A 27854-nucleotide genomic window follows, 5' to 3' on the forward strand; every position below is an offset into this window, starting at 1 on the left:
CACTTCTTATTCAAATGCCTTCTTAAACAGCCAGGTCTTTAGCTTCCTGCAGAATATCAACAGGGAGGGAGCTAGCCTGATGTCCACGGGAAGGGTGTTCCACAGCCGAGGAGCCACCACCGAGAAGGCCCTATCTCTCGTCCCCGCCAGCCGTGCCTGTGACGCAGGCGGGATCGAGAGCAGGGCCTTCCCGGAAGATCTCAAAGTCCTCGTGGGCTCATAGGCCGAGAGGCGATCAGTTAGGTATCTTGGGCCGGAACCGTTTAGGGCTTTATAGGCCAATGCCAGCACCTTGAATTGAGCCCGGTAGCAGATCGGCAGCCAGTGGAGCTGGTCCAGCAGGGGGGTTGTATGCTCCCTGCGCCCCACTCCTGTTAGTATCATGGCTGCCGCACGTTGGACCAGTTGGAGCTTCCGGGCCGTCTTCAAGGGCAACCCCACGTAGAGAGCGTTGCAGTAGTCTAAGCGGGATGTAACCAGAGCGTGGACTACCGTGGCCAAGTCAGACTTCCCAAGGTATGGGCGCAGCTGGCGCACGAGCCTAAGCTGTGCAAATGCTCCCCTGGTCACCGCCGAGACCTGGGGCTCCAGGCTCAGCGATGAATCCAGGATCACACCCAAGCTGCGAACCTGCACTTTCAAGGGGTGTGCGACCCCATCCAGCACAGGCTGTAACCCTATACCCTGTTCGGCCTTGCGACATCTCTTTGCATCATTCTTGCTATTCCAAAAGTAAAACTAACTCCCCCCCCCCCCCCGTTCTATCTTAGCTTAGCTTAGCGCCCAGAATGGAGTTCCTATAATAAATGTTTATTTCCTATATCCATTTGCATCAATTCTCCTTAATTACAGGAGTTAACCACTTCATGCATGCATGCATACACTCTCTATCAACTTCAAGCAGAGATGGGATGTTCAATGATATCTGCCTATGACAGATGCATGCTTACTATGATAAATCCCACTGGATGGGATTTGCTTTTGAAGACAGTCTGCCCCATTTGAAACAAAGAAGGTAGTTCCCTTAGGATCACACTGACAAATGATGATCATATGTTCTCCTCCTCCCCTTCCATGTTCAAATATCTTTCTGTGCATTCTCTTGCTGCTTTATACCTCCAGCTTGTGACCAATAACACAGTCACTATATGGGTGATTTAAGAGGGAGGCTGAAGGCTGATTGCCTGATGGAGGAACTTGCGGCATTGGGTAGATTTTAGAGACACTACTAAAGAAGATCTTGAATTAAGTAATGATGGTTGTTGTGTATGTTGGCATCTACTGCCCTCTGCTGATGGGAATATCTACTAGGAGCTTCACTGTATGAGGCAGGCAAACCAGCATTGCAGCTGGACCATCACATTTGATGACTGTGTCCCTTTTGCATAATGTATTACTGTGTGCATCCTGCTACCGGTTTGCCTCCTCCCTATGTTTCTCCTGTCTACTAAACTTGGTACATAACTAGCAATTGCAGCATTTCCATCACTTACTTTAGTGCAATCAGTTTGTTTCACTTCTGTGTCAGCATGTCAGCTGTAAAGTGATGTCATGGAATAGGACTGTCCTCCTCTCAACTTGAACCCTCACTATTCCCAAGCTGGTCATTTTCTTTTTGCTTTATATTTTACAGTTATATTTGCATTTCGTGTTTTTAAAAGCTGGAATCGCACAATTTCTCTAAACATAAAAAAAACCTTATGGAACACTGGTAGATTTTTATGTGTCAGGAGCAACTTGAGAAACTACAAGTCACTTCTGGTGTGAGAGAATTGGCCATCTGCAAGAACGTTGCCCAGGGGACTCCTGGATGTGTTACCATCCTGTGGGAGGCTTCTCTCATGTCTCTGCATGGCAAGCTGGAACCTCGCTCCCTGGATTTGAACCACCAACATTTTGGTCAGCAGTCCGGTCGGCACAAGGTTTTAACCCAATGCACCACCGGGGGCTTCTAACACTGATTGTACTGGTACAGTTGTACCAGGAGCTCCAGCTTTATTTGCTTTGTATTAAATGTTTGCTTGCAGTCCAAGGTTTCAAGGAGTCTGCAGATAGGTGGCTTCCTTTGGTTGTAGTCATAGGGCAAGTCACCTGTCCATCATCGTTAAGTTTTGGTTCCGCCCCTTACTCAGGGCAATTGGGAAGGTAAGGGAGCCATTTTTTGTTAGTCTCAGCAAGGAAAGCTAATGTACAGGACGTGTGCAAGCTTCCCCTGTAAAAGCTTCAACCCTTAAGATTTTCCGGGGGAAAACAGTCTTAAGAGTCTCCAAAGATTTCCAGGAAAACAGCCCTAAAGACCAAAGAACTCCAGCTGGAGAATATCTAAGCCTTTACCGGTAGGTCCACTCGGTGCTTCGAGACACAGTTCGACCAGGTAGCGCAGCCCACATCAGTAAAGGTTAGATTACAGTCAGCCTGGGAGAACTTAAGAAGGAGATTTTCCTTTAAAGTAAATAAGAAGTTATTGAAGACAGTTGCCTGCCCTTCATGGGCAAGATTAGGAAGTCACCAGTTGCATAAAGCCTGGAAGCATTTGTTTAGCTTTATTGAAGACAAGAGAAGTTTCTGTTTGATTGTTCATTAATAAAAGACTTTGTTATACTTCACAAGCCATCTAAAGATCATTTGTGGTGGAAAACCTCTGAGAATTTCTCCTTGGGCCCCCTGGCTTCCCACTGGGCAAAGGTTGCACGTCCTGTTCTAAAGGAAATTCTTTACAGCCCCAGCTGGTGACAGAACACTGATAGTGCTGAAAGAGTATGCTGAAGTATGATTATGAGAGTATGAAATCACATTGCCAAGTCTGCTTCCTGATTTGACAGGTGTTGGACCCGAGTCAAAGATGGCACAACATGCTGTATTGGCTTTCTAATTCCCAAAATGCTTTCTACCCCTCCCCTCCTCACTTCTCATAACATACACCATGCCTCTCTTTGCATGGCAACTGCTCTTCAATGGTATTGCAGCATGGAAAGAGGTCATTTATACTCTAAAGACAGCATTTTGTGCTGCCCAACAGCTGAATGTGAGTTACCTGACAATGAGAGACAAAAAAGAACTAAAATGCAGAATGAAGAGGGGAAGAGAACATTAAAACAGTGGTAAAGAGAGCAAGGTGCATGAATGAGTGCATAAAAAGAGGCTTGTTCTTGCCATTATTTAGGAAGGAGATGTGAGGCTGCACCGGATGCATGGAGGCAACTGTGGGGTGGGAAAATGGTAATCTCTGTTGGAAATAGCAACCTGCCAAGCCTTTCACTGTTCATTTGTTAAAGTACATATATTTGCTAACCTGTATTCTATGTGTATGTTGATTTGCCAGTTTAACTTACCTCTTTGGTGTGGGAGGAGTTATAGATATGTGATTATACTGAGCATGTGGAGACTCAGGACTCCATTTTGTATTCAGTCTGTTTACCACGTCAATGGAGGTGGATGTGTCTGCTTACCATCTCTTTGGAGGTGGACATGTATGCTTTTAGACCTTAATGGAAGTGGATTGCAATTTGTCTCCTTTCAGACTTGAGCGAGTACAGATATAATGAGACATTTAAAGACTATGTATCTGTGTGGTGAATATATACAACAAGTTATTAGTAAATCTGATATGTTATTTTTCAATGAAGACTACCTTTTTCTCTCTTGAGTGCATGTTTTAAATAAGAGGTTTTAAGGGAGGGTACAGTGTTCCCTCAGTACCTGTAGTTCGCTTCCCGCGGACTCGCTGTTTCGCGGTTTTTAAAAAAAATAATTTAAAATACAAGTACTGAGGGAACACTGTATACACAGATCTATAAACCCCACTTGCCGAAGTGGTGCCAGCGAGGGGTGCGGAGAGGGCCTCCAAGGCAGCTTCCACTGGGGGTTTTTCCTCTGGGGTTGGAGAGGGCCGCCGCCAAGGCAGCTTCTGCTGGGGTAGGCATGTAGGTGGGGGGGGGGGGCTTGGGGGCTTCATGGTGGTCCGCGAGAAGGCCTTCCTGGTGCATTATTTAAACTGTTATGTTTATTCATATCATGATCTGATCACCATACTCAATATATCCCATATGCATGGGGGTATTGGGGCAACAATACAAAAGGTTTGCTAGGGTAGACCCTCTTTCACTCAGACTCAGCCCCCCCCCCCCCAAATCAAAATCCTGGCTACAGGCCTGTGCTGGGGCTTCTTCTGCCGAGGCTGGAGAGGGTCACCGCCAAGGCAACTTCCACCAGGGCTTCTTCACAGTCCCTCTTCTTCTGGCAACCGGGTGAGAGCCCCATGTCAGTGGGAAAGCAGGGAGGTAGTGAGAAGGGTGGCTCCGGCAAGGGAAGGGGGGAGAAAGGGAGGAAGGGAGGGGGAAAGAGGAGAGTAAGAAAGAGAGAGAGAGAGAGAAAAGAGGGAGAGAGAGGAGTGGGCAGAGCTATACTGTACATATACAGTATAGCATCTCTACATCGTAGTTTTTCACTTATTGCGGGGGTTCCTAGAACGGAACCCCTGAGATAAATGCGGGAACACTGTATATCTTTTGGGCCATTGCATTTGCAAATTCTACATGAAATAACCATCTCAGCTACCTTTTCAATAAGGTTATGGTGCACTGGAATTTCCAATAGATTATGGAATTTCCAATAATCTCTTTAATTGACTACAGCTTAGGCAGATTTGGCATTATGGCACACACACTGATTTGATATTGTCCGTGGGTCATCCCACCACTCAGGCTATGTGCTGGGAAGATACTGGTAGTGAGTAACGTTTGCTCTATTGAGGCTTGAATCAGTCATATGTCACCACATCACCAAAAAGTGGGGGCTCACACAGGCCCATAACACCTGACATTTCATGGAAGAAAACTGTGACATCTGTGGGCAAGTAACACACGAGTGTGATTAAGATGACAAACCATGGCATGGAGACCATCCATGGAGACCATCAACGGTGACAAATGCAAGATATTCCACTCAGGCAGAAAAAAACGAAATGCAAAGATACAGAATGGGGGACAATGCCTTGCTCGAGAGCAGTTCGTGTGAAAAAGATCTTTGAGTCCTCATGGACAACAAGTTAAACATGAGCCAACAATGTGATATGGCGGCAAAAAAAGCCAATGGGATTTTGGCCTGCATCAATAGGAGCATAGTGTCTAGATCTAGGGAAGTAATGCTACCCCTCTATTCTGCCTTGGTTAGCCCACACCTGGAATATTGTGTCCAATTCTGGGCACCACAATTCAAGAGAGATATTGACAAGTTGGAATGTGTCCAGAGGGGGGCGACTAAAATGATCAAGGGTCTGGAGAACAAGCCCCACGAGGAGCGGCTTAAGGAGCTGGGTATGTTTAGCCTGAAGAAGAGAAGGCTGAGAGGAGATATGATAGCCATGTATAAATATGTGAGAGGAAGCCACAGGGTGGAGGGAGCAAGCTTGTTTTCTGGTGCCCTGGAGACTAGGACGCAATGGAACCATGACTTCAAACCACAGGAAAGGAAATTCCATCTGAACATGAGGAAGAACTTCCTGACTGTGAGAGCCGTTCAGCAGTGGAACTCTCTGCCTCGGAGTGTGGTAGAGGATCCTTCTTTGGAAGTTTTTAAACAGAGGCTGGATGGCCATCTGTCAGGGGTGATTTGAATGCAATATTCCTGCTTCTTGGCAGGGGGTTGGACTGGATGGCCCATGAGGTCTCTTCCAACTCTTTGATTCTATGATTCTATGCTCAGGTCAAACCTGACATGATACACAGGACATGCATTCAAGAATGCCAGTTGGAAGGTATTTTGTCATTCCCAGGCACAAACTTCTGGGATCCCAGCCTGTGCTGGTTTTTGTCAGGAAAACAAAGGATAGGAAAGAGCTGGTGTATCCTCTTGTAAAAATGTCCACTAACATTTATTCTGCAAAGAAATAAAAGATGAGATTCTCCATGGAGATAAGCCTAAGCTTTTAAGTCAATCCTCTGACACACACACAGAGGCAGACACAGGCATATTATGAAGGCACTGAGGTTTTTCGACATCCAGTTTTCTCCTATCAGAACATAAAGCAAGCTCAATGTACCTTACTTTTGTTATCGGGCGAGGCCAGTCATTTTTAAATTATAGTTCCCTATAAACCACTATCTGATAACTCCTTGTTCCATTTTATTGTGGTGTTACCGACTTATCAGAGACGTCAAGGGAGCGAAGGGGGAAAAAACCAACAACCTGCAAATGTTGAAAATCTTCCTAGCAAAAGATGGGTTGTCAAGTGCTAAGACAAGTATTAAATACTATGCTGGAGATTTGGGGAGGGGGGTGTTGTTGAGTTGTCGCAAGGAAAGGGTGAACTAAAAGAGACGGGCTAAGCTGTGGATGCTGAGATACAACTTTCAGTAGGAACGGGGGCAGAAAAGAAACAAGACAATCCACACAGTGTCACAGGGCTGTCATGAATGTCAGTTGCTTAGTACAATGCTATGAAAAGAAGATGAGAGGAATCATTTATGTGCTTCAGGACTTCATTCTTCTCCAAAGGCCATAAGTACCACCGGCTTGGACCAGTCCTGAATATGAAAGGTCTAAGTTCTGAGATAGGGGCCCCCGGTGGTGCAGTGGGTTAAAGCACTGAGCTGCTGAGCTTGTTGATTGAAAGGTCGCAGGTTCAATTCCGGGGAGCGGCGTGAGCTTCTGCTTTCAGCCCTAGCTTCTGCCAACCTAGCAGTTCGAAAACATGCAAATGTGAGTAGATCAATAGGTACCGCTCCGGCGGGAAGGTAACGGCGCTCCATGCAGTCATGCCGGCCACATGACCTTGGAGGTGTCTACGGACAACGCTGGCTCTTCGGCTTAGAAATGGAGATGAGCACCACACCCCAGAGTCAGACATGACTGGACTTAATGTCAGGGGACTACCTTTACCTTTACCTTTTTAAGTTCTGAGATCTTTGAAGAGACATTTTGTTTGGTCCTACCATCACAGATCCTTCTTGATGGTTGCTCCTAGGTTCTTTAATCCTCTTTCTAGGATCGTTTATTGTTCCTGTGTGCCTTCAAGTTATTTCTGACTTTGGGTGATCTTAAGCAGAATCTATCATGACTCTTTATGGACCCAAGTCCATGGCCAAGCAGAGACTTTAATCCTGGTCTCCAGAATCATTGCCCAATGCCGAAAGTCCATCCTAGAAATGGAGTCAACTTAACTTCTTTGGGAGGGGCAGAGGTGGCCGTAGGTAATTTTCAACGGTAAGCAAACAATATTTTGCAACCCCCCCCAACCAATCACTTTCTGTTTGTCGTGGGAGTTCTGTGTGCCATATTTGGTTCAATTCCATCACTGGTGGAGTTCAGAATGCTCTTTGATTGTAGGTGAACTATACATCCCAGTAACTACAACTCACATATGCCAAGGTCTATTTTCCCTCAAGAGTGCCCCTGGGCAAAATCAACTATACTGCAAATGCTTACTTTGCGTAATAGGTTGAGCCGCCCCTGTTCCAGACAGCACTAAGGTCTATTTTCCCCCAAGAGCGCCTCAAGAGCGCCCCTGGGCAAAATCAACTCTACTGCAAATGCTTACTTTGCGTAATGTGTTGAGCCGCCCCTGGGGAGGGTTGTTTCAAAGTTGGGGTCCTGCTGCAGAAGAATCTCTGTTGTGTGTACATACAGTAGCTATTTCAGTTACAAGCTGTTGGGGCTTTGTAGTTCAAAACAAGCACCTTCAATTGAGCTCAAAGGCAAACTGGAAGTCAGCGCAATTCAGTAAGTGTCATGTCACGTGGTCTCCAAAGCACATAACCTGATATAAAGAAATGGAATACAGTGCATGCAATGCAATACAATGCAATGGATGCAATGCAATATTTGAAGTGTGTGCAATGCAATGCAAAATGCAATGTAATACAATACAATGCACATATGGAAGAAAGCTCTCACAAATAGGCTTGCAGCAGGACCTATGCATGAAGGAATAGCCACATTTTGTATTAGTATTGCCAAAGAAACAATGCAGACAAAGTTCATTACTTCTCAGCCTCATTGATTTCAACTTGAATTATTGAATGGTGTGCCAGAACTCTTCAGTGAAATCAATGAGACTTCAAAACAGTAGAATTTGGGCTGGATTGTGTCCCACGCGCTTTGAGCTAGATGGCTCTCGGTTCGGGGCAATTGTACGTACGATGAATGTACTGTCTCCAGTAATGAAGATTTATTTATTTTCTTTAGGCCACTAATGTCTCCAAGATAAATGATATTAATACACAAAAGGATAAAGAGGGAAAAGAGAGAGGAAGGAGAAGAAATCAAGCATAATTTAAAACAATTAATTTAAAATGGAGTAACAACCCCTGCAGTGGTTGATATTAAAACTGAAGCCAAACTCTTGCTCTCAGAAAGCTAGTCAGATTTTTTTTTTAAAAAAACCTTTTTACTGATCTTCCAAAAAAGTAGCAATGGAGGGTTATCTAAATACCTCTAGGGAAACCAATTATTGATGTAAGTGCAAGGTATTTTAAAATACCTGAAATATACTGGCTTCATATGGATCTCTACCTTATATTCTAAAGTGGGCCTTGGTATTGCTCATTTTTCTGCACCTTTCCCATTCCCTCACCACTTTTTAATTTCAAGGATTTTACCAATAGTGCTTTAGATAATAATGATAATAATAATAATAATAATAATAATAATAATAACTTAATAGTGTCCCGCCACCATGTTCCCAAAGGGATGGGGCGGCTTACGTGGGGACAAGCTCGGTCAAACATAGAATTAAAACATAGCACAAATGAAACTTTACAAGAACAACATCATAAAACAACATAAACAACTTAAAATAATATCAGTCAACCCATGGACTGACATGGTAATCAATTACTAAACTTGAGTGGGCAAAGGCTTGTGCAGGAAAATTGTGGTTGCAGGGACCGGGCAGGTGGAAAAAGTGCAGGAATTAGATGATGGTGAAGGTAATGTCAATTTGAACACTATATCTGTAGGGAAGGGATCAGTGGTAAAGTGCAGAGGCCAGATATTGGTTTATGGCTGGAGGCAAACATATCTAGTGATCTGTATAATCAAAGGCACCATGGAACATCTACATTTTTAGGTCTTTACAAAAAGTGGACAGTTTGGGCACCAATCTTATCTCCCTGGGAAGAAAGTTCCAGAGCCAGGGTGTCACCAGCAAGAAGGCCCATTCCCTCATCTCCAACAACCGCGCTTGTGGGGCCTCCCTAGAAGATCTTAGTGACCACACATGTTCATAGGGGAAGATGCGCTTGTGAAGACAGCTAAGTCCCGAACCGTTTAGGTCAGGCATCCTCAAACTGCAGTCTTCCAGCTGTTTGGGCCTCCAACTCCCAGAAGCCCTAGGCAACTTGTTCAATGGTCAGGAATTCTGGGAACTGGAGGCCAAAACAGCTGGAGGGCCGCAGTTTGAGGATGCCTGGTTTAGGTGATAACATGCACCTTGAATTGAGAATTAATAGATCTGTCCACTTTTCTGACTTTTTTTTCTTCTACTACAGAAATCTTAGCTGCAATTCCTTTAGTATACGGCAATTGCCCAGATCAATAATAATAATAATAATAATAATAATAATAATAATAATAATACATCATAGAATCATAGAATCATAGAGTTGGAAGAGACCTCATGGGCCATCCAGTCCAACCCCCTGCCAAGAAGCAGGAATATTGCATTCATATCACCCCTGACAGATGGCCATCCAGCCTCTGTTTAAAAGCTTCCAAAGAAGGAGCCTCCACCACACTCCGAGGCAGAGAGTTCCACTGCTGAACGGCTCTCACAGTCAGGAAGTTCTTCCTCATGTTCAGATGGAATCTCCTTTCTTGTCGTTTGAATACACACAAAAGAGCTCAATGGGCCTCCCGTTTTCTACCTGTCCAAGCTTTTTAGAGGCATCTCATATTATGTCTATTGGGGAGGTAAGAATAGGCATGTTGAAGAGAAGACTGAGCAAAAAAGGTAGATTTTATTTGGAAGTTGTATTTGTATTTATATTTATTATTGATGTGTTGCATTTGTATGGTGACTTCCTCCCAAGGCAGCTTCAAAAACAATTCAAAATATGCTCAACAACATTTTAAGAACAATTGAAGACAGATAAAACAGGATAAAGACACATACTTATGTAGGAAAAAACAAAAATAACCCCATATAAAGCTCTCCTGCTCATGTGTTGAAAAAGCCTGCTTGAATAGAAATGTTTTAGTGCAGCTCTGAAAGACCAAATAAATCTGGGGCTACTTCAGATCAGCCACAGATTCTGCCTTAGTATTCATAGTGTTCTTCTCCTGTGGTGGAAGCAAAGTCCTCATTGTCCAGTGGTGCCAAACCTACTTTGGCCCTGCTGGGTAATAACCCTTGCCTGTGTCATTGTTTGTTGTTGTAGTGTTGCACTTGGCACTCCACAAAGATTGCAGCTGTCACCTGGCACCCTTGTAAATGCAAGCAAAGATGTCCTTGCAACTCAGAGAAGCATTGAGCCAAGTGTGTGCCTTTGCTTGCATTGGCAGGAACACCAAGTGATGGCTATAAACAATCTGGAACTCTGAGGCCACCACTACAAGAAAGCTTGTAAAAGTTTCTCTTTTTATAAAGGTTGCCCCCCTGCCCCCCCCCACCCCCTTTGAAATATCTGGCTGCCGTGGAGCTTGAGAAACTTTGCCTAATGTGGTGGTCAGATGGGTCTTTGCATCATGTAACTGCCATGGAGCCAATAATAATAATAATAATAATAATAATAATAATAATAATAATAAACTTTATTTATGCCCCGCCACCATCTCCCCGATGGGGACTCGGAGCGGCTTACATGAGGCCAAGCCCAAACAACATAGAATCATAGAATCATAGAATCAAAGAGTTGGAAGAGACCTCATGGGCCATCCAGTACAACCCCCTGCCAAGAAGCAGGAATATTGCATTCAAATCACCCCTGACAGATGGCCGTCCAGCCTCTGTTTAAAAGCTTCCAAAGAAGGAGCCTCCACCACACTCCGGGGCAGAGAGTTCCACTGCTGAAAGGCTCTCACAGTCAGGAAGTTCTTCCTCATGTTCAGATGGAATCTCCTCTCTTGTAGTTTGAAGCCATTGTTCCGCGTCCTAGTCTCCAGGGAAGCAAAAACAAGCTTGCTCCCTCCTCCCTGTGGCTTCCTCTCACATATTTATACATGGCTATCATATCCCCTCTCAGCCTTCTCTTCTTCAGGCTAAACATGCCCAGCTCCTTAAGCCGCTCCTCATAGGGCTTGTTCTCCAGACCTTTTATCATTTTAGTCGCTCTCCTCTGGACACATTCCAGCTTGTCAATATCTCTCTTGAATTGTGGTGCCCAGAACTGGACACAGTATTCCAGATGTGGTCTAACCAAAACAGAATAGAGGGGTAGCATTACTTCCCTAGATCTAGACACTATGCTCCTATTGATGCAGGCCAAAATCCCATTGGCTTTTTTTGCCGCCACATCACATTGTTGGCTCATGTTTAACTTGTTGTCCACTAGGACTCCAAGATCTTTTTCATGCGTACTGCTCTCGAGCCAGGCATCCCCCATTCTGTATCTTTGCCTTTCGTTTTTCCTGCCAAAGTGGAGTATCTTGTATTTGTCACTGTTGAACTGCATTACAAACTGAAGCTTTTAAGCAGAGGCTGGATGGCCATTTGTCAGGGGTGATCTGAATGCAATATTCCTGCTTCTTGGCAGAGGGTTGGACTGGATGGCCCAAGAGGTCTCTTCCAACTCTTTGATTCTATGATTCTATGATTCATTACAACAATTACAATAAAGAAAAAAACCAAAACACAAACCGAAAACGCGAACAATAAACAATAACATCATATTAACATAAAACATATGCATACATAACAATGTAAAAATTACAATAATCACAGACAAAATAATAGTGGACAGGCACATGTAATGATTAAAAGACCATCTGATTAAAACGAATTAAAAACTCGTGCGATATAAAGAAGAGAAGCAGGTAATTTGCGGAGGAGAGCTCAATTATAGGGGAGGGGGGCTCTTGCCCACCAGATTAAATTGTCAGTGTATGTATGTCCCTTGCCTACCAACAAAAGGAAAGGAGTGAAGAGCCAACCTACATTCCAGGAGGCGGAGGCATTTGTATATTTGTAGTGAGTGGTTGAGAGTTTGAAAACGGGGATGGCTCTAGTGTGAATGAGGATGAGAGACATGGATGTTCTAATGACCTTCTCATTTGTAAAGTAGACTTGAGACTTGGAATGCCATGTGGATGAGTACCGAGAGCACTTTCAGATTCTGAAGTGTCTGGAACAAAGACCTGGTTGAGCTACAGCTACCAAGAACAAAGAGATATGGAGGAATTCTCTTGCAGTTAATCCCAATAGATTATGAGATTTCCAGCAGGTTATGGAATTTCCAACTCTTATGCTATCAAAGCTTGCAGGTAGATAACTGGATCTCATATCTACCACCCTATCTTCTCCACTCAGTGAAGATCACAAGACATGCTATATTGGGGGCCACAATCATCTAAGAATATGTTTAGCCTCTAGTTGTATAAGAATAAAAGAGGTAGGTAAAAATAATGTCATATCGGTTTAGCAAATGTGAATCTCCACAAATATGTGGAGTCTGCCTTTTGAAAACCACTAGCCAAGAAAAAGCATGACCTTTTTAGAAATCAATTCTTTGAACAAGTGATATTCATAAGCATTCGTGTAATGGCACAGAGGTAACTCCGCTGTTAAACTGAAAAGCCATGTCTTTAAACTGCCAAGGATAAAGACGTGCCACTACAAAAATATATTTGGTTAGCAGTGGATGGTTGTTTCTTTGAAGTTGAAGTTGTGAAGTCTGATACAAACACATTCACCTCCAATGAGATGGTAAGCAGACTGAATACAAAATGGAGTCCTGAGTCTGAACATGCTCTGTGCTGGTACGGCTGTACTAGGAGCTCCAACTTCCTTTTCTTTCTTTGAGTGTTTGCATGTATTCCAAAGTTCCATGCATTTTGCAATAAGGTGGCTTCCTTTGGTTTGCAATTATAGGGCAAATGGCCCATCAATCATCGTTAAGTTTTTGGTTCCACGCCTTTCCCCAGGGCTCTGGGAGGGAAAAGAAAGACTTCAGGCAGTCTTACAGTTTTGGAAGCCCAGTTACAGGACGTGAGCTTTCCCCACCTGTAGAGAAGCTTCGTTTCTCACAACATCCGGCCGAAACAGCCTTAAAGCTTCTAAGGAAAACAGTTTAACAGCACAACCCTTGTTGGGGTTAAAGAAACAGCTCAACATCATTCGTGGAAAAAATCCAAAGGACTCCAGCTGGAAAATCTACAAAGTCTTGGCTGGTAGGTCTACTCAGGTAACCAGAAGCAATTGGAGCCGGGAGTAGGGCCCACACCAGCAGAGCCTAGAAAACAGATTGCCCCAGGGAGTGGTTAAAAAGGGTTCTCCTCTTAAAGAAAAGAAACAGTTCACGAAGCCAGTTGCCTGTCCTTTGTGGGCAAGATAAGAAGCATTTGTTTGACTTGTTGAAGATTTAAGAAGTATTTAATTGTTTGTTGAAGACCTAAGCAATAATAAAGAACTTTGTTAAACTTTTTAAGCTTCTAAAGACTTTTGTATAGGAAAATCCAAAGAGCCTCTCAGCTGAGACACCCCGGCTTGCTGCTGGGCACAAAGAGCACGTCCTGTTCAAAAGCCAATTGCTATAGGCCCAGCGCGCGACAGCACATGCTCAGTACAATTACATCTATTACTCCTCTCACACCAAAGAGGTAAGTCAAACTGGCAAATCAACATACTCATAGAATACAGGTTAGCAAATATATACATTAACAAAGAAATAGTGAAAGGCTTGGGAGGTTGCTATTTCCAACAACACACCTGTAATAATTGGATTTTGAAAAAAATGACTTACAGAAACAAGGAATGGTAGTAGAGCGTCAGTGAAAAAACCTTTTATTCATGATAACTCTTTAAGGAGTACATTTCTCTTCCTAGAGGCAGATTTCTCTCACTTCCTGTTGTCTTCACTGCCATTCTTAACTATGAGTCATATGAAAGTTGGATGTATGTAACTCGGGGATTGCCTGTATGTACACAATAAGATATCTTGGAGATGGGATTCAAGATTAATCATGACATTCCTTTAGTTTCATATATATCTGACAGCCTGAAGGTAATGTGATAATACTTCTTTATACTTTTGTCATGAAACAAAGTTTTTGTACATCAAACCATCAGAAAGCACAATTCCAAGGAGAGAGTCCAAGATCATCGTCCTTCTTAATACATTAGTTGTCTAGGAGTGAGAATTTGTTTCTCTTTCTATTTTTTTGCAATGGAACATTCAGTTGTGTCAGTCCCCAATGCCCAGGACAACAGCTTGGAAACAGATCTGTTATTTGTAAAAGAAAATCCAAAAATCATATGTACTGCTCCATCAAATGCCTCTTAGATTTGTTATTCTGGTCATGATCCTCTTGTGAGTAGAGGTTGCCCAGTTTTGTTCAATTATTTACTTAAACCCAGGTACAAAGGAAAGTGCACTGCTGAGATGGGAATTAACCGATGTGTCTCCAACGCCATTTTATGCACGACCTCTATCAAATGGTGCCTTTCCCCTCATTGCCTGAGATCATCACTCCAAAGGTTGTTGGTTCCTGACAAATTGTTCTCCAATACAAGGAAACTAAATGAGCTAAATGAGGGGTTGAAGAAACATGAGCCAGAGGAGGGGAGGGAAACTGAGATGAAAATGCCCCTCTGAACTCTGAGAAACTGGGAATTTTGAAGTATCATTGAGGTTGAATTAGCAAGATAATAGAGCACTTGCTGAAGGGAATGTTATCAAATTACTCTTTCTCTCTCTGAATAGTAATAAAAATATGCTTGTTCCATTTTCCCAAGGAGGTTAGAAATAACGGAAAGGACAGAGAATAATTAAATACAGTATGACCCGCATATCCAGAAGGGATACATTTCTGTAATTCGTGTGGATATGTGAAACTGTGGATATTGAAATGAAGGACTTCTGGCACAAGAATGCCATAAAATGGTTCTGGAAGACCTTGAAAATGCCTAGAGATGACATATATGAAATTGTGGTTGTCAGTCTAGAGCAAGGGTTCTCAAACTAAGGTCCGGGGGCCGGATACAGCCCTCCAAGGTTATTTACCCGGCCCTCGCTCAGTGTCAACCTAAATTTGAAACAATTTGAAAGCACACAACAACAACAATCCTATCTCAACAGCCAAAAGCAGGCCCACACTTCCCATTGAAATACTAATAAATTTATATTTGTTAAAATTGTTCTTCATTTTAATTATTCTATTGTTTTTAAGTGTTTTTCCACTACAAATAAGATATGTGCAGTGTGCATAGGAATTCATGTTTGTTTCTTTCAAATTATAATCCAGCCCTCCAACAGTTTGAGGGAGTGTGACCTGCCCCTCTCTATAAAAAGTTTGAGGACCTCTGGTCTAGAGGGGAAAACAGGTTATATTGTATATCAATCTATAATGAGGAAGGACCATAGGTGAAAATATATCTCCATCTTATTGTTGATCAAGCTGAGGTTTATTAGAATTGTTCTTTTAATTCTGAGGTCATTGCTACAAGGTGCCAAAAGATGAAAACATCATAGAGCACTAGAATCTTTCTTGCTTGCCATTGCTAAATACAGAAGAGATGATGGCAATGAAGAAGACAATGATGGCGATGACGACGACGGCGACGAATTTATTACCCACCACTTCTTGCAGCTCAATTTTGTTTTCGTATCAGAAAACAGCAAGTCGTTTCCGGTGTGAGAGAATTGGCCGAGGGGACACCTGGATGTTTTAGATGTTTTACCATCCTTGTGGGAGGCTTCTCTCATGTCCCCGCATAATAATAATAATAATAATAATCATCATCATCATCATCATCATCATCTTTATTTGTACTGTACCCCACCAGCATCTCCCCCAATGGGGACTCGGGAGAAGGCTCTCTCCCTTGTACCCACAAGGCGAGCCTGAGAAACTGGCAATGGCGAAAGAAGGGCCTCCCCTGAAGATCAAAGAGTTCGGGCTGGTTTATGGAGAGAGATACGATCACGCATGGGGAGCTGGAGCTGACAGAAGGAGCTCATTTGCGCTCTCCCCAGATTTGAACCTATGACCTATCAATCTTCAGTTCTGCCACCACAAGATCAAATGAAAACACACAACACTAGTTAAATTTATATAACAAATATACACAAGACACAGAAAGCTGGGAGGAAATGCACTGAAGCCTGGCAGGCTGAAATGCTCCAAAATCCACAAAAATATTGCAGCTACAGGTCCTTACTATAATCTTGCCCACAGTGAAATGATTCAAGGTGAATTTGGCAGATTTTTATCAGGAAAATACATCTGAAGCATATCCAGGGACTTTAAGCCAGTATGGATCACTTATGTCTCTCTGTTGATGATGGCAAGTCAATAGTTTTGGTTCGAGGTGGAGCTTTGAAATATACCAATGCTCCTGCTGGCTCATTCACATCATGAGAACCAAGCATTCAGATGTCACCTACAAAACTACAATGGGTAGAATTTAGGTACGGTTGCATAGACCTAAATTCAATCGTTGTTCCCAACTTGAGTAGAGCCACTGAATCAATGACTGAATCAATGCTACTTACAAAAAACAAGTTTGCATTGGTTCAATGGGTCTGCTCTTGTGGGGATTAGCAATTGGTGTCAGGTCATGGCAATTGAAGTATCTCTCGTTTCAATTACCGAGTCCAAATTCTACTCACCTGAAGGTCTGAAATTCCTCAAGTTTAAATAGAAATGCCCCCAAATGTATATCATCATCACCTGCAGAAACACAGCAAGAAGGATGCCAGTCCAACCTCGCTAAGAAAAAAGGTTCAGATCCTGGCAGACAACTACGGAGAAGGTAATCTCCCATGTTCCCTCCATATGTATGTTTACAGAGAAAAGGGCCACACCAGCAAATTCCAAAACACGAGCATGTTCATAAGGGAAAATTGGGTATTTCAAATAATCGAGTACAGGGTTCAATCCATGAAATAGCATGGCCTGACTTACCGGGCCAAAGAAGTTGCGGTGCAGGGTGTCCCCCACCGCCATTCTTGCCTGGGGGGGCTTCTTCCTCCCAGAAGCCCCCTCTGATGGCGGGAAGGATTCCCGCCGGCGGGTCAAGGGGGCCAATGGCCTATTGACCACGCCCACCACAGGTGAGGCCTGAGCTGGCCTCTCCCTCTTCCCGGTCAGCCTTCTTAAGGCTGCCCGGGTGCCCCAGCAGGCACTCGGCCTGCAACAGCTGATCCATCCCACCCACCCTGCATACGGTTTATGTTTTCAGTGGATGTTAATTTTGTTCATGTTCACCTTGTCACTGTTTCCTTGTTAACAGTTACTTGTTTGTTGTATGCTTCTCGTCACAACTCCCCATTGGGCGTGGGGCATGGGCCCTGGATCTGGTTTGGTATCCCCCCCTAGCGGTTAGGGGTGGACGCCTGGTCGTCCCAGGGGTGCGTTTGCCCGGTATTGTGCCGGCGGCACCCCGGCGTGTGCGGGATCGGGCAGTATTGGACTGTCCGATCATGATCCAGGACCCATGCTTGGCTGCCAACCCTTGTTCCTGTTTGCAATAAATGAGTTGTGGCCATGGTTTATCCCACATCGTGTGTGCGTGTACTTATTGGGCTGGCTGTGGGAGGTGTATCGCACTTGCACACACAAAACACCTGAGCTATGGACCCGAGTCTTCAGGAGGAAAATAACACAATTCACTGCAGGCTGAATCGCTATTTCCTGGTGTCCCTTTTCAGAAGTGACTTTTGAGGGCGACTAAAATGATCAAGGGTCTGGAGAACAAGCCCTATGAGGAGCGGCTTAGGGAACTGGGCATGTTTAGCCTGAAGAAGAGAAGGCTGAGAGGAGATATGATAGCCATGTACAAATATGTGAGAGGAAGCCACAGGGAGGAGGGAGCAAGCTTGTTTTCTGCTTCCTTGGAGACTAGGACGCAGAACAATGGCTTCAAACTACAAGAGAGGAGATTCCATCTGAACATTAGGAAGAACTTCCTGACTGTGAGAGCCGTTCAGCAGTGGAACTCTCTGCCCCGGAGTGTGGTGGAGGCTCCTTCATTGGAAGCTTTTAAACAGAGGCTGGATGGCCATTTGTCAGGGGTGATTTGAATGCAATATTCCTGCTTCTTGGCAGGGGGTTGGACTGGATGGCCCATGAGGTCTCTTCCAACTCTTTGATTCTATGATTCTATGATTCTAAGCACATTAATCTCATCTGGATGAGGTTTCAATTTGTTTTCCCTCATCAAGCATACATTTAAGATTGATATAGCTTTCTTGGATTCTGGATTCTGGTGGAAAGGAGTAACAGAGTTGGAAGTTGTCCTCATCTTGAGGACACACTTTTTGTTTCTCTCATACTTTGCATTTCACTCAAGTATGATTTAAATCCTTCAGGATTGTCATAGCAGGTAACTGAAGTTGTTTCACCTGCTGAGCAAACCAACAACCAAAGCTTCCTCTGAGGAATACTTCTATTCCACACTTTGTTCTAATGCACACACATAATGTTCAGATTTTCCTTCTTAAATGCAGACCTGACATACATAACTCCAAATTAATGCAGGACAAGTTTTCAAAACAGCAATAAGGGATAGTTGAAATTCATGACATGCAGGGTTGACATTCAGGAAATAGCTATTAACAAGTCTGTGTTCTACCTAAACGCTAAATGAAAGTATTGATTCCAGTTAACCTAGCTGCATACTTCTTTGTAAAATTAACATATTGTTCACATTCATAAATTTTGTGATGCAGACATTACTATCTTTCACAGGGGTCCATACTTCAAAATGCAAAAATTGAGAGCTTACTGATCTGTCTGTCCATTCATCCATCTATAAAGCTTCCCAATCTCCAAATAAAACGAATAATGTTCGTTTGCAAGTCATATAAGGGGCACCCTTTCCAACTATCAAATGAAGTATACCCCTTATTTTGTAATATTTTAATTATGTTTAATATCAGTTTCTTTAACAAGCTGAGCTATGTGTGCATGGAAAATAAAAATGCAAAGGGGGGGGGAGAATAATGGCATTAGTAATGGGTTTCTATAAAAGCTAAACAAATGTCAAACTATTTTGTTTATCATTTCCACATTTGTGGGTTAAGCATTCCTGAATTTACAATATAGGAATACGGTGCAATCAAACATAGGAATACGGAATGAAGGATTATGAGAATGGGTTCTGATTTGTTGTTGAGGCGTTATGATAATGATTGTTTAAAGAAGAAGAAGAAGCAGAAGCAGAAGCAGAAGCAGAAGCAGAGGAAGAGGAAGAAGAAGAAGAGGAGGAGGAGGGGGAGGGGGAGGGGGGAGGAGGAGTTTTGGAGTACAGTACTCCTGTTCTCATGATCATGTTAAAAAACAAAGTATGGATTGTCGATGTTGCAATCCCAGGTGACAGCAGGATTGAAGAGAAACAACTGGAAAAGCTGACACGATATGAGGATTTAAAGATTGAACTGCAAAGATTCTGGCACGAGCCAGTCAAGGTGGTCCCAGTGGTGATCGGCACACTGGGTGCAGTGCCTAAAGACCTTGGCCTGCACTTAAACATAATCAGCACTGACAAAATTACCATCTGCCAGCTGCAGAAGGCCACCTTACTGGGATCTCCACGCATTATTTGCTGATACGTCACACAGTCCAAGACACTTGGGAAGTGTCCAACGTGTGATCCAATACAACAGCCAGCAGAGTGTCTGCTGTGGATTCATCTTCTTGTGTTTCAAATGATGATGATGATGATGATGATGTCCAAATCTTTAGCACAGATATCAACATGGAATTTGGTTTGGACAAATGTTCGACAGTGGCACTGAAGAAGGGAAAAATCACTAAAAGTGAGGGCATAAATATGCCCAATGGCCAAGCGATAAAGTGTCACCAGCCAGAGGCCTATAAATATCTGGGCATACTACAGCTTGACAACATCAAACATGAACATGTGAAAACTGTGGTCATCAAAGAATACACTCAAAGGGTCAGAAAAATTCCCAAAAGCAAGCTCAATGGAGGCAGCACCATCAAGGCCATAAACACCTGGGCCATACATGTCATAAGATATACTGCTGGCATCATAAACTGGACACAGGCAGAACTGGACAATTTGGACAGAAAAACTAAAAAACTCATGACCATCCATAATTCATTACATCTTCCCAGTGTCAGCTTTCCCACAATACACCAGACATCACGATTGTGGAAAAGAAAAAGTCTGGATTATTGATGTTGCCATACCAGGTGACAGCCACATTGAGGAAAAACAACAGGAAAAACTCAGATGCTATCAAGACCTCAAAATCGAACTGCAAAGGCTCTGGCATAAACCAGCACAGGTGGTCCCAGTGGTCATCGGCACACTGGGTGCTGTGCCAAAAGATCTCAGCTGGCATTTGGAAACAATAAACATTGACAAAATCATGATCTGTCAACTGCAGAAGGCCACCTTACTTGGATCTGCACGCATCATTCGGAAATACATCATACAGTCCTAGACGCTTGAGAAGTGTTTGACTTGTGATTTTGTGATATGAAATCCAGCATATAGATCTCATTTGTTGTGACATACTATGCTTTTGTGTCAGTAAAATAATAATAATAATAATAATAATAATAATAATAATAATAAGGTTTCTAACCCACCCTCTTTTCCCAAGGGGATTCAAGGCGGCTTCCAAAACAAGGCAGACATTTTGTGGGGACCTTTTGCTCCAAGTCCCACAAATGTTGGGGGACATTATTTCCCATGTTGCAATCATTATTAGATCTTCTATACAGTTGATCACAAGTGGAAAAAACATATATTTCCAGTAACAAAATATAAACTAACAAAGGCAGAGCGAGTGCAATTTTTTCAAGGTCACCCAATGAGTTTAATAAGACTTGCTCTGAAAGAACTGTAATCCAATGATCAAACCATTAGACATGAAATAATGCTGTCATCCCCCCCCCCCCACAAGGTAACATGAAATGTGCAAGATGAGAGTTCATTGAAACCTGGTCAAGAGGTTGCAGAACAGACCAGTGGTACTTAATGTGAGGGCCGCGGAACACCAGTGGGCTGCGAGGACAAAAATCTGGTCTGCAAGTCTCCTTCCTCTTAATTTAATTTAATTCCACTCCTTTCACACCACCTGCCACTCCTTCCCTGTCACACCAGTTCTAGATTATTAAGTATGGTTTTCTGTTGCTGAGCAGATGGCAACTACTGGATGGCATATGTTCTGTATCAGAAACTAGAGCTGATGTGATCTATCCAATGCAATTTCCGAATCAGCACTCCAAATAAACAAACCAAATCCAAAGTTGACCAAAAACAATTCATAACCTTTCGTGCCGCCTGCCACTCCTTCCCTGTCTCTGACCATGGGATATGTTCTGTATCAGAAACTAGAGCTGATGTTGTCTATCCAATGCAATGTTCTGAATCAGCACTCCAAATAAACAAACCAAATCTAAAGTTGACCAAAAACAATTCATAACCTTTCATGCAACCTGCCACTCCTTTCCTGTCGCTGACCATGGCATATGTTCTGTATCAGAAACTAGAGCTGATGTGGTCTATCCAATACAATGTTCTGAATCAGCACTCCAAATAAACAAACCAAATCTAAAGTTGACCAAAAACAATTCATAACCTTTCATGCCACCTGCCACTCCTTTCCTGTCGCTGACCATGGCCTATGTTCTGTATCAGAAACTAGAGCTGATGTGGTCTATCCAACGCAATGTTCTGAATCAGCAACCCAAACTGAATCTAAAGTTCATCAAAACTCATAACCCTTTTGATACTAATGTTGGAGAGTGGTCCCTGGTCAAATGGTCCCTGGTCAAAAAAAAGGTTCGGAACCACTGCTTTAGACTCTCACATCTGCATCTAAGGATAAACTGCTGCATCATACTATCCATAATTGAATCTTGTAATAATTATTTCCAGAACCCTCTTTCTGGCTTACCCAAATGAAACAACACATGCACACCAACAAATACACACGGAAGCTGTCTGCAGGGAGGCGGGAACATCTATATTTCCCTCTTCCCATCCAAAGTGCTTTAACCTTTAAACATAAATTCAGAAACAAGAAGGGTAGGGAGAGAGGACCCAGCCAGTTGTGCTCCCTGGTGAACTTGTGGGACCTTATTACATTTTCATTCACTAAAATGTAATTAATGAAGGCTTTTAAGCCCTGAGAACCTTTCAAATTAATGAAAAGTCCACCCAAGTAAATTAGACTTGTAGTTCGAGTGCTGGAGATTTAAATTACGGTAGTTAGCTTGACAGCAACCAAGAACAGCTGTCACATACAATTATTTTTCAGGCTGCAACTAAACCATTCTTACATTATGGGCTGCCATTTCTCGGGGGCTAATGGTAAGTGCTTGTGTTTTATTATACCACTGTCAACAAAATATGTAAGGTCTTCCTGATTCCTCCCTTGGTACACTGATACATGATAAATATCCTGCCCCAATTCCTATGTTTAGGCTAAGGTTAGGTAGACTTGCTTAATCAATGGCTTCGCAGACATTATGTTTCAAGTCCCCACTGAGTCAATGGATAGGCTCTAGCTGACACTAAAAATTAGATATAGCTACTGCTGTATGGATGTTTTGGGTGTCTGTTTCCTAACAACTCTGCCCTTACACTGCAACAACACAAATCAGCTGGAAACAGTATAATTGGGCTCAAAATGCACGTTGCACCCTGCACTAGCTTGGCAATGGCTTCTCAACCAAAAAAGGATATTTACCACTTCCACCAAGAGGTAACTTAGCTGGTCTTAAGAGGGAAACAATACCAGCAAGAAGCTTAAAACAGCTCATGAGAAATGTGTACATGAAAAACCATGATGAGACAATTCAAAAATAAACCAGATGAATCCCAGGAGACTTCCATGCCTATGTCTAGAGGACCAAGTCCAGCGTCACCAAAAGTCATCATGGATAGTGGCTCTAAATAATGAGTTGGCTAAAATCGGCCTGCTTTTACAATGTCTGAACGATCTAGGACATAAGGCAAAACAAGTGCTCATGCAACGCACTCGAGATAACTATGCACGCATAGGTTTTCTGCCACAAGGTTTTTAGCTTCCCACAAAATAAATATTCATTTAGAACACTATCTGACTATCCCACTTCTGTTACCTTTAAGAAGAATGTATATTAGGGCTAGGTTTGAACAACTCGGTATTATGATGCAAACCGGGCATTACTATGACATCAAGGGTCTGGAGAACAAGCCCTATGAGGAGCGGCTTTCAACAGAAAGGAGGAAACCATGAAAATGAACAAAATCTGGCTTCTAGTATTAAAAAACTCTAAAATTATAACAGCAAAACAACAGAGGGAAAACAATCAGGCACATCTAATCACCTCTCAACAAAAGATTGCCCCAGGCAATGCTAATCAAGGTGGTCAGTTGAAACATTCACACCTAGCTCCAGCAGACAAGAGTTCTTTGTCTCACCCATGTCATTCCACAGATATATAAACCCATTTTCCTAGTTCCAACAGACCTCACTACCTCTGAGGATGCTTGCCATAGATGCAGGCGAAACGTCAGGAGAAAATGCCTCTAGAACATGGCCATATAGTCCGAAAAAACCTACAACAACCCACTTACTCTGATTATTGTGGATCTTTCTTGTCCTTGAAAGAGGGAGGTCAGAAGATCATTTTTGTTGGGGGACCTGCAGTTGGATAATATTGGATGTAAATATCTGTATCACAGTTCAGTATATTACGATCTGCCAGCTGCAAAAGGCCGCCTTACTGGGATGTGCACGCATTATTCGCCGATACATCACACAGTCTTAGACACTTGGGAAGTGTCCAATGTGTGATCCAATACAACAGCCAGCAGAGTGTCTGATGCGGACTCATCTTGTTGTGTTTCAAATAATTTAAATGAATGGACCATGACAGGTTGTTACTGAATGAAAGTTCTAGATATTTGATTTTTTTTTACTTGCTCAACATTAAACATTAAAGATCCTGCGCCCTATCCCCAAAACAAGTCCATCACCTTGGCTAGCTTATTTGGTTTATTCTAAGACGGGTTTGTGCTGGTACAGTTGTACCAGGAGCTCCAACTTCTTTTCCTTTCTATTGAGTGTTTGCATGTATTCCGAAGTTCCATGCATTTTACAATAATTATCATTATGTTCTTTAGTTCCGCCCCTTTTTTTGGGTTAAGGAGGGAAAAAAGGGACCTCTAGTTCAGTTCACACAGAGAAGCCTTTCATACAGGACGTGAATCAGTTCCCCCTGTAGAAAGCTTAGTCTTTTACAGCTTTGTTGGGGGGATCCAGTCCCATAGCTCTACAGAGAACTACAGCATAGCTCTTTGCTGGAGAAATACAGCTCCACGGTTTTACAGCCAGCCTTCGCTGGGAATTGAAAGCCTTCTTTCCACTTGGAAATCTACTAAAGGACTCTGTTTGGTAAGGACCACTCACAGCAGCCATAAAGAAATTTGGACCAGGTGTAGGGGCCCACGCCAGCAGAGCTTAAGTCAGATTGCCCAGGGAGGGGTCAAGGATTTCCTTTGTAGAAGGAAGAAACAGTTTATGAAGAAAATTGCCTGTCCAATGTGGACAAGATTTAAGCAAGCCACCAGTTGATTCAAAACCTTGAAGTATTTGTTTGATTTATCAAAGATTTAAGCAACAATAAAAACTTTGTTGAACTTTCTAAGTCTTTAAAAGAACTTTGTGTGGGGAAATCCGAAAGGCCTCTCAGCCGAGGCACCCCTGGCGTTCCGTTGGGCACACAGAAACACGTCCTTTCTACAGACTCTTTCACAGGCCCAGCGCGTGACAGCACAGGGTTAGTCAAGTTATATTTGGAGAGCAACTGGTACAAGCCAACAGCAACAAAACAACACATGGCTCATGACATTAGCCAGTTGAGACATTCACATTTGCCACTATGACTGTGCATTAGCCAATCAGCTGCAAGTATGCAAATGAAGAAAAAGCCCAGTTTCTCATTGGTTTAGTGTGAATTTGAAGACATAATCCCAGTCCTTGACAAAACTCTTCATCAATGTTGAGGACCCAGAAGATCCACTTTCAAAATGGCAGAAGGAGGACATGCCATCAGATAGACCCTTCCAAATGACCACCGTCATGTGTTGGGCTTAGTTGAGCACAACATGCCAAAATTAAGGGCTAAGATCTCAGCCTAGAAGACCATTGGAATCCGCTTCATGAAGCAATTTGCTTCTAGGCATTCTCACCCAAAGGGGGAAAGAGAGAGAGAGAATGACGGCATGGCCAAGGCATACAAAAACCCCTGCTTAAAGAAGAGAAAAGGTTCCATCCCTGTGAAAGGACCCCCGAGCAGAAAACTGAGTGCAAAGTCCAAACCCCCTGAGCGACAATCTAAAAGACGGCGATACCTCCCGCCGTTTTTCCTCTTCATGGAGGACAAACGTTGTGATGTCCAGTGTGAAAACCCAAACTGGACTGTAGTCCAGGTAGCCCAAAAGCTAGGGCATATGTGGCACCAACAATCTGAAGAGGATAAAACAAGGTACAAACAAGAAGCATCCCAGCTTTGGCAGCGGTTCTGCGGTAAGAAGACAAAGAGCCACAGCAAGTCTCAGAGAAAGTCTCAGAGAAAGTCTCAGAGAAAGTCTCGGAGAAAGTCTCAGAGAAAATCTCAGGGAAAGAAGAAAAAGAAAGGATCCGGCCAGGGCAAGTGCAAAGATTTCATGGCAGAGTTGGAACGCCTGGCTTGCTGTTGAAGCCACAAGGCAATTTCCCCACTTTGGTTAATGCCTAAATAAAACCAAGAGCATGTCTCTCTCAGTGTGATCATTGACTGGACAATAACTAGGTGTGAACGCGGGATGTAAATGAAGGAAATGGTGTCCAAGATCTTCTATGAGTAGCTGTTGGAGTGAAAATTGTTCAGAATCCCCCATGGTGATTCTCAAAAAGATAAAAGGGCATTCTAGGCATTCTCACCCAAAGCAGTGACAAGGCCCAGTTGTATCACATTGCATAGGGGTTTTCAAGAAGTCACTAGATGGGAGTAGGTATGCAAAAGCCAGGAGGAAGAAGCTCAGGAGAGCCCCATGAGAAATGACTATAGGAAGGTAGTGACCACAAAATTATTTATTTATTATTTACTAGCTGTCCCCTGCCATGTGTTGCTGTGGCTTAGTCTGGTGATCTGGAAAATAAATTAATGAGAATGAGTTGGTTTCTAATATATGTAATTTCTTTATGCTTGTGTTGATGTGGAAATTGTCTGGTTTGCCCACTCTAGAACATACAACATTGAATTGTCCTTCTTTAGGGGTCCCTTTCAAATCTATGATACTATATCTTTGTGTGTGTGGATCATATCTATCTATCTATAGATGGACGGCTCTTTGTCAGGAGGGCTTTGATTATGTTTTATTTCCCTGGTGAAGGAAGTTGGACAGGATGGCCTTAAGTGTTTTCTGTTGGTCATGGGGGTTGTGTGTGGGAAGTTTGCCCCAATTCTGTCTTTGGTGGGGTTCAGAATGCTCTTTGATTGTAGGTGAACTATAAATCCCAGTAATTACAACTCCCAAATGTCAAGGTCTTGTTGTTGTTCATTCGTTCAGTCGTCTCCGACTCTTCGTGACCTCATGGACCAGCCCACGCCAGAGCTCCCTGTCGGCCGTCACCACCCCCAGCTCCTTCAAGGTCAGTCCAGTCACTTCAAGGATGCCATCCATCCATCTTGCCCTTAGTCGGCCCCTCTTCCTTTTGCCTTCCACTTTCCCCAGCATAATTGTCTTCTCTAGGCTATTTTTCAAGGTCTATTTTCCCCAAATTCCACCAATGTTCATGTTTGGGCATATGGAATATTCATGTCAAGTTTGGTGCAGATCCTTCATTGTTTGAGTCCACAGTGCTCTCTGGATGTAGGTAAACTACAACTCCCAAACTCAAGGTCAATGCCCACCAAAGTGTTTTCTGTTGGTCATGGGAGTTCTGTGTGCCACATCTGGTTCAATTCCATAATTGGCGGAGTTCAGAATGCTTTTTGATTGTAGGTGAACTATACATCCCAGCAACTACAACTCCCAAATGATAAAAGCAATTTTTTGAGTGAAGGACATACATTGGGTTGTTAGGTGTCTTGTGTCCAATTTTGGTGTCAATTAGTCCAGTGGTTTTTGATGCAACTGTCTTGCGGGCTGCAAAGGTCGACAGCAAGCTAGACAAATGGCTGGAAGCTCACTCTGACCTGGGCTGGCTTTGAACTCATGACCTCTCAGTCAGTAGTGATTTTAATGCAGCTGACTCCCAACCAGCTGTGCCACAACCCGGTGTTCTATTGCACTTTAGCTCATGCATTTCTATTTCTTTTTAAAGTAACCACTATGCAAAAAGATAAAAGATGGGTGATTCTTTGCCTGCAGCTTTAAAGTCCAGATCCAGCACAAGATGCATTTGCAGTATCAGTGTCATCCCACTTTAACTATCATGGTTCCTTTCCGTGGAATTTTGAGATTACAGATTGATGAGGTGTGTGGCATTCTAAGACAGATTTGTGGCAGTTAAGTAAGACTGAAGAAGCTATTTTTCTGTGGAAAGAATATATAGCCAGAACTGCTACTTTCATTCAGTATGAAGGCATCACATTTAGGCATAAGGATACCAAACAGGAGCCCCCCTGGTAGCACAGTGAGATAAACCGTGGAGCTGCTGAACTTGCTGACCAAAAGTTCAACTGTTCAAACCCGGGGAGCGGGGTGAGCTCCCGCTGTTAGGCCCAGCTTCAGCCAACCTAGCAGT

At 43.2% G+C, this 27854-nt stretch overlaps 1 protein-coding gene across 5 annotated transcripts in view; it reads right to left on the bottom strand.

Annotated features, from left to right (window-relative positions):
- The window catches only part of CSMD2 (CUB and Sushi multiple domains 2), a 984984-nt gene that overhangs the window by 491549 nt on the left and 465581 nt on the right, over nt 1-27854 (bottom strand). The window lies entirely within an intron of this gene.

This window comes from Anolis sagrei, chromosome X (assembly GCF_037176765.1).
Source record: "Anolis sagrei isolate rAnoSag1 chromosome X, rAnoSag1.mat, whole genome shotgun sequence".
NCBI classification, from domain to species: domain Eukaryota; kingdom Metazoa; phylum Chordata; class Lepidosauria; order Squamata; family Dactyloidae; genus Anolis; species Anolis sagrei.